The 14022-nt window shown below is 39.6% G+C and overlaps 1 protein-coding gene across 2 annotated transcripts in view; it reads left to right on the forward strand.

Annotated features, from left to right (window-relative positions):
* The window catches only part of ASIC2 (acid sensing ion channel subunit 2), a 1141493-nt gene that overhangs the window by 958903 nt on the left and 168568 nt on the right, over window positions 1-14022 (forward strand). The window lies entirely within an intron of this gene.

Below are 14022 nucleotides of genomic sequence, written 5' to 3' on the forward strand. Positions count from 1 at the left end.
TTGACATTCTTCTAGAAGTGATCATCATCATCATCATCATCATCATCATCGTCATCATCATCGTCTCGTGTACTTTTAAAAGGTGGAAAGGGCACAGTTTTAAAATCAGGATTTGTATGTCAGTTCCACCTTTTAATAGCTATGTGACCTCCATTCAATTGTTTAACCTCTCCAAGTTCCACTTGCAAAATAGGGCTAACAAGGAATTTTAGGAACGATGAAATGAGCTACTCAACCTGCTCAGACCTTTCACTGAGGGCTCACTCTGTGCCAGGTATCTGGCATGTAAGCATTGCTTCCTTAATCCCTTTGATATATGTAAAGTGACTGGCGGGGTATCCGGCACACAGCACAGTCTTACCTTTGTGAGGTAAGACAGGGCATGTGTAAATGCCACATTTTTATTAGGTTGGTGCAAAAGTTATTGTGGTTTAATGGCAAAAGGAGGAAACTGAGGCTTAGAGGAATTCCTTGATGATCCAGACTCACCCAACAGGTAAGCAGGAGTGCCACAGCCCACTCTATGACCCAGGAGGGTGAGGAGGGGAGGGCAGTCATTCTGGAGGTAGAATGAAGGATCAGAAAACCAGGCCAGAGCTATGACCCTGCTTCCTAGCTGCATGACCTTCGGCAAGCCATTTGACCTTCTGATCCTCAGTTTCCCTGTCTGCACAGTGAAGATGATCGTGTGTGTCCTCTGACCCAAAGTAATATGTTTTAATTATTGGATTATAAGTCTGTCTACTCTGATAACATGCTAACTTCCTGAGGACAGGGTTTATTTCTTAATGTAAAAAAGTTGATGGCCAGTAACCGTTTACTATACATGATCAAAAAATAAAATTAAATAAAAAATTGTACAATTTCAACCCAATCACTATCATGATCCTCATTCACAATAATAGTTAAACAAAATCGAATTTTGTCAAAATGCTTTTCCACCCATAATCCTGACAATGACCCTCTAATATATGATTATCCCTGTTTTATAATAAGAATTCTGAGGTGTAAAGCGGGTAGAGGACTTGTTCAAGGTCATGCAGATATGGAGTGCTTTCCCCTGAGTCTGTATGATTCTAAATAGGTGGGATGACTTTCTCTTCCCCACACTGCTGTCATGTTGAGTTTTTAGGCTCTGCAGAGGCTGCTTTGTGCTGGCTGCTTTGTGCCAGCTGCCTGTGCTCAGGGAGGTTGGGGTTGGGGCTGACATCTCACTTTTTAAATTTTCCTTCCATTTTAATAAATAATATGTCACAATTCAGGCAAGCCAGCTGAATAATAATTTGTCAAGCCAGGAGCCTGACTTAGCTTGTTCCCACACCCGTCTTTCTACCTCCTACCTCTCTCAGTCCAGTCTTCACACATCCTGCTGAGCTCCAGATATTTCTGCCTTGGTGCTGTCACCATTCCCTAAGAAGTGGCAAACATTAAACTTGTTGTCTTTCCCCAAAGTTTCCCACTCTGCCTATTGCGATAGGCTTTGCAGCTCACTGTGCTGGTGAGGGAAACTGATGGCCCTGAGTGTGCCTCTGAGTATCCCAGAAGTTGGGTTTCACCACGTGTCTTAGCGTCAGAACAATGACATTGACCTTCTTTGCCAGTGGTCTTGGTTTTGCAGGGTGTGATAGAGTTGAGCTGCAGTATTGTAAGTCAACAGCAAGAGATTCCCAATCTGGGAAAAACAGATTGATATCCCAATCTGGAAATGTAATGGCTTAGGGTTGTACATAATCAATATGTTCCCTACATTCCAGTGCTGCAAATCCAAGATTTCATGTATAGATCTTTAAAAAGAAGAAGTAATTCCTTATTTTAGAAAAACTCTACATATGGAAGTTCACAGGTGCTGTATTTTTCCTCCATGATCATCATCATCATCATATCGGCTTAGTGAGCAATTTCATATCTATCCCGTCATTTGATCATCACAACAACTCTGAGAGTGACAAGGGCAACTACTGGTGTACCCATTACTTGGACAGGGAAACCAAGACATAAGCAACATGCTAGGAAGACACAAGAGAGGAGGGGCTGCTTTTGAATGTGGAGATCAGCAATGGCCTCTTGGTCAGAATGGCATTGGAAACAAGCCTTGAAAAACAAGGAGCTTTTTAGTGTTCAGAAAAGTGAAAGCAATAATTTCAGATTCATGGAAAAGCATGAGCAAAAAGTCAAGAGGCTTGGGAAGTTCATGGATAATCAGATGGGACTGGCACCTAGAATGATTTGAGAAGGCAGTGGCAGATGAGCATGGATGGTCCCTGGAGGCTGGTGCCCAGTTACAGTGCATCTTGAATACGGCCCTCCCCCTGCCAAGGTGCTGCAGATCTGGTGTCAGGGTAGGCTCCCCAGAAGAATACCCTGAGACAAGGAATCGTGTGAAAGTAATATACTAGAAAGTATTCCCAGAGATGGCCAGTAGTGAATTGAGACCTGGAAGATGGCCAAGCCAAGGAAGGCAACCAAGTAAGCTACCAGCGGCAGAAACTACATAATCCCACAGGGATGTTCCCAAGACAGTGTAGACCCGTGGGACTCCAAGTGTGGTCCTAGATCAGTAACATCAGCGACCACCCTGGAGCTTGTCAGAATTGCAGAGCCTCCTCTCCAGCCCGGACTCTCTGAATTAGAATCTGCATCATAACAAGATCCCCAGGCCTAGATCAGATCTCAGAGTTGTCCCAATAAGTGGCGAGGGAGCTGGAGTACTTCCACATGCTGTACCTGTCAGTCATGGGTTCAGGACTGCTCCCCAGGGGGATGTAAATTCCCAGGTACTTCCAGCCTTCTGCATGGTGGGTGCAGATTCCAGCAGACAGAGGGCAGGCCTCCAACAGAGAAGTTGGCCATTAAGTATGAAAGCACCAGTCCTGGAGCCATTTACAGGAAAATGGTAAAGCCTCCAGAGGGATGTGAGCAGAGCGCTATATATAGACTCTGACCACCCAGGCAGCCTGATGGCAGCACAGACTGCTTTCCACATTCTTTATTCAGCCCAAGACCTGTGGGCACAAATCTCTCAGGCAGTCAACTGGGAGAGGGTGGCGAGGCCTTGGAGAAAGGGACCTACTGCAAACTAAGTCCCAAATCTCCGGATTCATCCTGGGGAAAGTTGTATCACTTCCTGACACTTATCATGTGTTAACAAAGGCTCCTAAGTTGAGTTAAGTAGGGTTTCCCTGCTTCAAATGAACAGATAAAACGCCTTTGTCATTAGAACATTAACATGTAAATGGTGCCATTAAAGGACTTTCAAATCCGTTAGTTCTATCAAGTAGGTTAAACATTTCCCCGAAACCCAGGGTGAACAATTCAGTTGCTTAGCAAGCTTCTGCCCTCCAGACCACAGGTGGTGAGCAATCCTTCTTGAATAATGGCCAATTCAGGAAAAGTAAAAATATGTATGGCCAGAGGTATTTTTTCCATTCAATCCAAAAATAGCTATATTTAATCACATGGTGGGAAAAAATGTGTATTTTTAAAACAATATATCAGCTTTATTATTTAAGAAAATGTTAATTAGAAAATTGGATACTACTTTTTAGCCTAAAAAATATTAACTAATATCTGGGCACTTATGAGAAATTGCATCAGAGAGGCAGCTTTCCGATTTCTCCTCTCAAAATCAAGTCACATACCATGTCATGGGGCTGGATGGAGTATGAGTTTGCTACACAATAAAGAAGTCAACTTTTGCCTGACCATGGTTGCTTCTTCACAAGATTTGAATTGGTGAATGGCTGACGTTAGGAGGTGAGGGATCTTAGAGCAGCCACACCTCCTTGCTCCCTGCCTGTCCAGCAGGGGATGTCAATAGTCCTTCATAAATGTCACCATTAATAGCAGATAGCAGAGCAAACTCTGTCTTGGTTTTTTTGGTTGTGTTTTGTTTTGTTTTGTTTTGTTTTTGAGACTGAGTTTTGCTCTTCTTGCCCAGGCTGGAGTGCAATGGCATGGTCTTGGCCCACTGCAACCTCTGCCTCCTGGGTTCAAGCAATTCTCCTGCCTCAGCCTCCCAAGTAGATGGGATTACAGGCACCCACCAACATGCCTGGCTAATTTTTGTATTTTCAGTAGAGACATGAGGTTTCACCATGTTGACCAGGCTGGTCTTGAGCTCCTGACCTCAGGATCTTGTCTCCATTTACAGCTCCATCTTTCATAAATGTCCAAGCACTTTTTTGAATCCATGTATAGCTTCTGCTTATAATATATTTTTATTAAGAAGAAAATGGAGGGAGAGAGAGAAGAAAGAGGAAAGGAGGAAGTGGGGAAGGAGTAGAAAACAAAAAGATCTCAGTTTTCATGGTGTAGTGAAAAACAGCTTCAGTTAAATTCTCCAACATCCAAGCACCCTCTTCCACTGAATAATGGCGTAGATCTGATTAATGGAGGATTGAGGAAAAGGCATGTAGCACAATTCTGGCTGATGAGATAGGAAGAGAAGTTTGCTGGATGATTCTGGGGGATTGGTTTCTGTCTTAAGAGGGAGCTTTGTGAAGTCTGTCTCTCCTTCCTACCAATGTGAACAAGGAAGTTTGTAAGACGGATTGTGAGTAGCTACCCTGTAATCACATGGGGCATTAGGAGAAATCCAGCACTGTGAATAACAGGGTGTAGAGGGCCGTGGATCCTGTTGCCACCCTACTGGTGGCTATTTCTCCTCCTCCTCCTCCTCCTCCTCCTCCTCCTCATTCTCCTCCCTCTTGTTCTCCTCTTCCTCCTCCTCCTCCTTCTCCTCCCTCTCTTTCTCCTCCTCCTCCTTCTATCCCTTCTTCTTCTTCTTTTAACATTTTATGGCTGTATTGAGGTATGATCACCATACAATGATATGCACATATTTAAAGTGTTTAATCTGATGAGTTGTGACAAATACATATACCTGTGAACCCATCAACACAACCCAAAAAGAAAAAAATTCCATTACCCCCCACCCAACAAAGTTTCCCCATGTCCCTTTGTAATTAATTCTTCCTTCCGTCTCCACACCAAGGAAACTACTGATCCGTCTCTGTCAGTGTAGATTAGCTGGCAATTTCTAGAATGTTATATGAATCGAATTATACAATGTTGTCTCTTTCTTGTCTGACTTCTTTAACTGAGGATAATGATTTTTAGACCTCTCCATGTTGTTGTATGTGTCAGTTGTTTATTCCTTTTTATTGCTGAGACATATTTCTATTGTGTAGGTATACCACTTTAAAAAAATCTTTTAGGCTGTTGATGGAAACATGGGTTGTTTCCAGTTCGGGGCTCCTACAAATAAAGCTGCTATAAACATCCATGTACAAGCCTTTGCATGAATTTATGCTTTCTTTCCCTTGGGTAAATACTTAACAAGTGGAATGGGTAGGTCCTTTGGTACCTGTGCACTTAACTTTTAAAGAAATTGCCAAACTGTTTTCCAAAGTGACTGTTCCATTTTACATCCCTGGCAGCATGTGCAAAAGTTCTAAATGCTCTGCATCTTCCCTGACCCTTGGGATGGTCAGTCTTTATCATTTTAGCCATTATAATGGTGCTTAGTGTAGTGGCATCTCATTGTGGTTTTAATTTGCATTTCCTTAATGACTTCTGATGTTATTCATGTAGATCAACTTCTGGACTTTCTGTTCCATTGATCTATATGTCTATATTTATAATAATACCACAAAGTCTTGGTTATTATAGTTTACACTAAGTTTCTTAAACAGTGTAAGTCCTTCAACATTGTTGTTTTTCAAAATTGACTATTCTAGGTCCTTCACATTTCCATATAATTTTTAGTAGCAGCTTGTCAATTTCTATTTTTTAAAAATCCTGCTGAGATTTTCATTGGGTTTCATTTAATCTATAAATCAATTTGGTAAGAATTGATGTTGTAACAATATTTAATCTTCCTGTCAATAGCATGACATTTCTCTGTATTTAAATATGTGATCTTTAATTTCTCTCAGCAATGTTTTGTAGTTTTTAGTGTATGACTCTACAAATATTTTGTCAAAATGTATCCCTGTTTCATATTTTTAATATAATACTATTGTAAATGGTTTTTTATTTTAATTTCCAACTGTTTATATAGTGAACCCATTATACTATATTGAAACAATTGATTTTCATATTTCAATTGCGTATTATTCAGCCTTACTAAACACATTTATTAGTTTTGGTAACTTTTAAATAAATTCTGTAGGATTTTTTATGTAGATGATTATTTTATCTGTGAAAAAAGTCAGTTTTACTTCCTCCTTTCCAATTTTATGCCTTCTGTTTGTTTTTCTTGTCTTACTGCACTAGTTAGGACCTTTGCTACAATGCTGAACACATGTGGTGAGAGCAGACACTTTGTCTCATCCTTGCCTTGCCTTGATCTTAGGGGAAGATCATTCACCCTTTCACCATTGAGTATTATCCAAGTCTTCTATATCCTCACTGATTTTCTGCCTATGTATTATAAACATTGTTGAGAAAGGGGTATCCCCAACTATAATTGTAGATTTGTCTATTTTTCCTTTTAGTTTATCAGCTTTTGCTTCACATATTTGGAAGCTCTGTTGTTAAGGGTATACAGGTTTATTATTATTATTATATCTTTTTGGTGAGTTGACCTCTTTATCATTATGAGATGAACATCTTTCTACCTGTAATACACATATTCTTTGCTCTGAAATCTACCTCGTCTGATATTAACAAAGCCACTCCAGGCTTCTTTTTTAAGTGTTAGCATCCTTTCACTTTTATCTTTATCTTTATGCCTAAAGTCAGATCTTGCCTATAGTTGGGTCTCGCATTTTTCAATACAATCTAACAGTCTCTGCCCTTAATTGGGATGTGCAGACCACTGTATATAATGTGATTATTAATGTTGAGTTTAAACCTGCCAACTCATTTGTTTTCCTTTTGGCCCATCTGGTCTTTGTTCCCTTTTCCACTTACTTGTCCTGCCTTCTTTCAGATTAATGAACCATTTTTTATTATTCCGTTGTATCTCCTTTGTTGACTTCTTCGTCCCATCTCTTCGCTTTCTGTTTTAGTGGTTGCTGTAGAACAGGGTTTCTCAGCTCTGGCACTACTGGTATTTTGAGCCAGGTAATTCTTTGTTAGGGGGTGGGGGGTTCTCTTGTGTATTGCAGAGTGTTTAGCAGCATCCTTGGCATCTACCCACTAGATGTGGGTAATACCCATCCACACATTGTGACAGATATCCCCAGGGAGCACTCCTAAAACTACAGCTCTAAGGCTTACAGCATAAATCTTTAACTTATCAAGCAAATGTTATACGACTGTATGTATAGTATCAGAAACTTACAAAAGTGTACTTCCCTCTCCCACACCCCATCTTTTTTGTCATACATTTTTCTTCTACATATGCTATAAACCCCACAACACATTGTTATTTCTACTTTTTAAAATAATCTTTTAAAGAGACTTTAAAAATCAGAAAAAATATTTTATATTTACTCACATATTCTTTATGTAAATTCAAACTTCCATCTGGTATCATTTTATTTTATGCTTAAAGGACTTATTTCAGTATTTCATGTGGTAATTGTTTTCTGGTGATGAATTCTGTCATTATTTGTATGTTTGAAAAAAATCTTTACTTTTGTTATTGAAATATATTTTTACCAGATATATAGTTTTAGGTTAACAGTTACTTTCTCTCAGTACTTTAAAGCTATCACTCCACTGTTTTCTGGCTTTCATTTCTGAGATGTCTGCTTTCATTTTTATCTTTGTTCCTCTGCATATAATGTGTCTTTGTTTCTGGCTTCATTTAAGTTTTTCTCTTTATCAGTACTTTTCAGCAATTTGGTTTTGATATGCTTTGATGTGATTTTCTACATGTTTTTTATATTTGCAGTTCATTGATTTCTTTGTATCTATATGGGTTTAAATTTTTATCAAATTTTGAAAAATGCTGGCTATTATTTCTTCAAATATTTTTCTCTCCCTTCCCTTCTTCCAGGACTCCAACCACATGACTATTAGGTCTTTTTATATTGTCCCACAGCTCACAGATACTCCATTATTTTTATTTTGTCCTTTAACTTGGTGTATCATTCTGGATAGTTTTTATCACTGTGTCTTTAATGTCACTGATCTTTTCTTTTGCAGTGTCTAATCTGATATTAATTCCAACCAGTGCATTTTTTAATCTGAGATATATTTTTCATCTCTAAAATTTTTCTTTGGGTCCTTTTTATGTCTTCCATTGTCTCCTTAGCATGCTCACACACACTTTTCTCTATCTTCTTGAGCAAATAATATATGATTATAGCAGCTGTTTTAATGTTCTTGACTACTAAACTGATTATTTGTGTCATTTCGATGTCTATTTCTGTGGATTGATTTTTTTCCCTCATTGCAGGTCATAGTTTTCTGTTTTTTCTTTTTTTTTTTTTTTTTTTTTTTTTTTTTTTTTTTGCATCCCTGACCATTTTTGATTGACTATCAGGCATTATGAATGTCATGTTGTTGGATGTTATCATTTTTTCAGTTCCTTTAAATGTTTGGGGGCCTTGTCCTGGGATGCAATTAAGTTACTTAGAAACAATTTGGTTTCTTTCAAGGATCAGCAAACTATACTCTGCAGGACAAATCCAGCCCACTTCTGTTTTTGTAAATGAAGTTTTAATGGAACACAGTCACTAGCCACAGCCATTCTTTCACATATTGTCTGTGGCAACTTTTGCATTACCACAGAAGACTTAAACAGTTGAAACAGAAGCCATGTGGCCCATACATTCTATTAGGTGCAGGTAGTTGTGGTTTTGGACCGTGAATTTTAAATCATTATAACTAGGCTCAAACACATCTTTATTAAGCAAAATAGGAACCATTACAATCAACACATTTTTTGCCAATGAGAAATAAGCTTGTTTGTTCCTATAGTGTAAAAATCCATGCTTCGGGATTTAATGAACTCTTGGAAAGCATTTTCTGCATCCTGCTCATTGTGGAAGCATTTTCCCTGCAATAAGTTGTCGAGTTGCTTAAAGAAGCATTAGCTGGTTGGTGAGAGGTCAGGTGAATATGGCGGATGAGGCAAAACTTCATAATCCAATTCATTCAACTTTTGAAGCGTTGGTTGTTCGACATGTGGTCAGGTGTTGTCATGGAGAAGAACTGAGCCCTTTCTGTTGACCAAAGCTAGCTGCAGGTATTGCAGTTTTTGCTGCATCTCATAGATTTGCTAAGCATACTTCTCACTTGTAATGGTTTCGCCGGGATTCAGAAAGCTGTAGTGGATCAGACTGGCAGCAGATCACCAAATAGTGACCGTGACCTTTTTTGGTGGAAGTTTGGCTTTGGGAAGTGCTTTGGAGCTTCTTCTCAGTCCAGCCACTGAGCTGGTCATCACCGGTTGTTGTATAAAATCCACTTTTCGTCGCACATCACAATCTGATCTAGAAATGGTTCATTGTTGTTGCATAGAAAAAGAGTAGACAACACTTCAAAATGATGATTTTTTAAAATTTTTGCTCAGCTCATGAAGCACCTACTTATCAAGCTTTTTCACCTTTCCAATTTGTTTCAAATGCCAAACGACCATAGAATGGTCAACATTGAGTTATTCAGCAACTTCTTGTGTAGTTGTAAGAGGATCAGCTTTGATGATCAACTTCCGATGGCCGGCCACTATGCCCCTCATCTTCAAGGCTCTCGCCCCCTTTGCAAAACTTCTTGAACCACCACTGCACTGTACGCTCATTAGCAGTTCCTGGGCCAAATGTGTCGTTGATGTTGCAAGTTGTCTCTGCAGCTTTACGACCCATTGTGAGCTTAAATAAGAAAATCTCTCGAATTTACTTTTTGTCTAACATCATTTCCATAGTCTGAAATAAATATAAAATAAACAGCAAGTAATAAGTCATTAGCCAAAAAATAAAGCGAGAAATGCCCATTAAGATGATGTATAAGGCCAGGGGTGGTGGTTCATACCTGTAATCCCAGCATTTTGGGAGGCTGAGTTGGGCAGATCATTTGAGGTCAAGAATTCGAGACCAGCCCGGACAACATGGTGAAACCCCATCTCTACTAAAAATACAAAAATTAGCTAGGTGTGGAGGCACATGCCTGTGATCCCAGCTACTCGAGAGTCTGAGGCAGGAGAATCACTTGAACTCTGGAGATGGAGGTTGCAGTGGGCCAAGATCAAGCCATTGCACTCCAGCCTGGGAAACAAAGCGAGACTCTGTCTCAAAGAAAAAAAAATGCTGTAGAACATAACCACATTTATTTAAGAATGTATTCCAAATATCAAACGGCAAATTTCAACAATGCAAAAACCGCAATTACTTTTGCACTCACCTAATAAGATATTTACTCTCTGTCCCTTTACAGAAAATGTTTGCTGACCTCTGCTTCAGACCCTTGCTTTTATGCTTTATTAGATGGGGCCAGGACAGCCCTTGCCTATGGTGAATTTGTCCCCACTTCTGAAGCAATACCCTCTGAGCACTCTACCCGAAGCCTGGAGTGTTTATTACAAAGCTGTTCCACTCTGGCTGATAGAACACATGGTATTCCCAGTCTTGTGGGATCTGGAGGAGATTGTTCCACCTACAGTGGCTCTTCCCTCGGCCTTAGTGGTTTCCTCACATACACAGTGATCAGTACTCCATGAAGAATGAAGGGAGACCTTCTGCAGATATCTGGTGCTTTCCTCTTGTGTACTCTATCTTGTGAATTCTAGCTTTTTGGCCTTCCTGAATTTTTTACTCTGTCACCTCAACTCAGGAAGACTGCCAGCTCAGCTAGGGTTCTCCCTCCCTCCACCACAACCTAGAACCTCTCCTGGCAGTAAGGCAGGGCGATCATAGGGCTCACCTACGATTTGTTTGTTTCTCTTCTCTCGGGGAGCATTGCCCCGTACTGCCTGTTGTCCATGTCTGGAAAACATGTTAGGTTTCTTATGTGAGCTAAGAATTCTTTACCGTGTGCACCAAGTCGCTTTTTCCATTATGTGTAGCCAGAAACTTCTTAACAAAAATAGTCACCCAAGAGGCTGGAGTGCTGGTTTTGAGGAGAATATATCATTCTCCTGAACCCTGAATAGCATGTCATAAAGGAAATAGTAGGACAAACAAACAAAGCCCAATCAAAAACTGAAAAACAACATATTGCTCTAAGAAAAGGATATTTTTAAATAGATGAGTCTAATTCTTATGAATGCCAGTGGGCAGCATCACAGACCAGGCATGGTCAGTCTGAGTTCCATTGACGCTTCTGTTATTATTGTAGTTTTGTTTCGTTTAAATAAGAGATTCCAGAGAAGGTTTCAGAGGACTAGAATTGAGTAGATCTTTCAGGCAAATTTCTCTCTTTCATTAATGCTCTCAAAGGAGTGATAGGGTTGATTACTCTTGAGATATTTAGAGGATGTTTTAGGTCTGATGATGAATGTCTAATGAATTTAATGCATTTGCTTGTATTAAGCTGATGCCAAATTCCATATAAATCTATACTACTTACTGGGGTGATAAGTTCTGGAAGTTTAGTAATATAGGACTGTCTTTTACTGCCCTAAATTTACTGTTGAATTGGAGCAAACCCAGTGAGGCCACAGGTTTCCAGGCCACTTACTTTGGATTGGTAGGTGTTTACCCCTGAAAGGCAGGTATCCAACGGGATGCAGGGAGATGTGTAAATAGGACAGCAAAGGATGGAAGTGGAATTGAGGGGCTGGACCTCTAGAGAAGTTTCAGGCTTCAGATGAAACCAGGTCAAAGCAGGCAATGTGGCACTGCTCTGACCAGATGATCCCCAGCAGGTTCAGTAGTCACATTTGCAAAGTTTATCATGAAGGACACAGAGGACCCAGAATCTGGTACATTTGGGAGCTGACCACATGTCATGGAGAAAGTTCCGTTTTAAATGCATAAGGCTGGGGGCTGGGTCCTTCCCTCCCTAAGTCTCAGGTGGCGGTGTTTTCAGGGAACTCCAGGCATTCATGACTTTGTCCATTTCAGCATGTCCTCTCACAGGCAGTGCCTTTCTTGACTGATATGTTCCAGATGGTGAGTTTTTACAGCGGCTATGTAGGAAGAGATGTTCTTCAGTGTTAACATAATGGTTGATGAGGTATTGAGCTTGCAGGCCGGACACCTTCATTCTGTTTTTATACTATACCATCTGAGTCCCTAAATAGCCAGGTGAATTTGGGCAAGTCGCTTTAACCTCCTGAAACATTAGTTCCTCTTCTCTAAAGTAAAGGGGTTGGGTTGTGTAGCTCAATTGTAGTAATAGCCTCCATTAATTCAGTACTATTTAATGTACCAGTTGCTATAATAGACATTTCATATACAATGCCCAAATCCTGAAAATAGTCTGTGATATAAGTATTTTTGTTGTCTTAATTTGTCTGAAGAGGAAACCGAAGCCCAGAGACGTTAAGGGATGTGCCCAGATTTGCACAGCTAGGAGGTAACAGAGCCAGGACTCTGTGGCATGTCTTGACTCAAAACCAGAGGCTGACTTCTACCGCTAACAAATTATTATGGTGCAAAGTATGATTGAGCATATGCAGTTGGAATGCAGATCTTGAAATCTCATATAAACCACAGGAAAATAGACCAAGAGGGTGTGGATGGTGATCCATTTCTGCTTAGTTGAAAACTGCTGATGAAAGATACAATAAATGCATCATGAATACAATAAGTGCTTTTTAATTTGGGTTCTACTCACCCAGATTTTGATAGAAAAGCAGATACAGTGTCTGTGTTTTTTGAGTAAACAGTTTGAAATAACCTCTGCTACTGAGAACTTTGAGAGTCTCAGCGGGTAAGGTAAATCCTTTTAAAACCAGTATCCTTTTTCTAAACTTTAGGGCTCTCAAATTAAGCATTCTTTTCATGCATCAGCAACTTCTGAGTCCAGCAATTAATTACTGTAATGTTAAAGGTCTTTTATGTTTATGATACATGCTTGCATTCTGCAGGCTTATTATGAATTGTAATTTTTTCATTAACTCCCCTCATATTCATTATTTGCACTCTTTTATATCTTAGTTGGTAATTTATATAACATTTGAAAGTAATAAAACTGTTTCATTAAAGTCACTCTATGATTCCAGCTCTTCACTGAAGTTAATAAAAACTGTTTTGGCAAAAATAAAGGTTAGTTTCTGTGAGACCAATACTTTGAGAACTTACTTTCGAGTATGAGGGATTACACTTAGGAGTGGGGCAGATGGGCTTCAAATCTTAGCTTTGCTTCTTAGTGGCTGTGTGGCCTTGAACACATCAGTTTCACCTCTCCAAACCTCATTTTCTTTACCTGTAAAATGGGGAAGATGAAAACAATAGCGACCTCCCGTTAATGAAAGCTGTGCACTGTTTGAATAAATGAACCAAAGAAGTAATGAAAATTCACCAGTGCACTCATGAATCCAATATGGAACATTACTCTCTTTTTTAAGAAAAATCAACAGGCAACTGTCACAGTGATAAGGATTTTGCTGGAAACCTGGGCGAGTTTGGGCGGGAATGAATTTACTTCTTTAGGAACAGCAGTCTACCATTGTGTACCTAACTCACACTGTGCAGAGTGAAGAGCCTGCAACTGCTCCATTTAAATACAATGGCTCTGAAAAATACAATGACAAGGATCTCAAGGAGATAATTTCAAAATTGCCACTGTTTTCTCCGTTGCTGTCTATATTGATGTTGCCTTGTCCATTATGATAGAGAGAGAGGCTTCTTGAATCTCAAATATGTACTCAACACAGGCAGGGAAGAGAGCAAGGTACTAAAAAAGAACAAATCAAAATTATAATGAACTAATTATATTCTCCTGTAATTGAGACACTGATTTTCTTGATGGTGGTTCAACCCAGTCTGACATCTTCTGGCAACCTAGAGCTGGAAAGTTTCAGATCACAAAACAATAATAATGATAACAACAACAAATAGCATTTTGGTAGACCTTTGGGGTTCACACAAGCTTTCCATTTATTATCTCACTGGTTCTTTATAAGAACCCTGGGAGGTAAGTAAGAGTCAGTGGCAACCCCAGCTTTCCACGTGCTCAGGTCAAAAA

The sequence above is a fragment of the Pan troglodytes genome, chromosome 19, assembly GCF_028858775.2.
Source record: "Pan troglodytes isolate AG18354 chromosome 19, NHGRI_mPanTro3-v2.0_pri, whole genome shotgun sequence".
NCBI lineage: Eukaryota > Metazoa > Chordata > Mammalia > Primates > Hominidae > Pan > Pan troglodytes.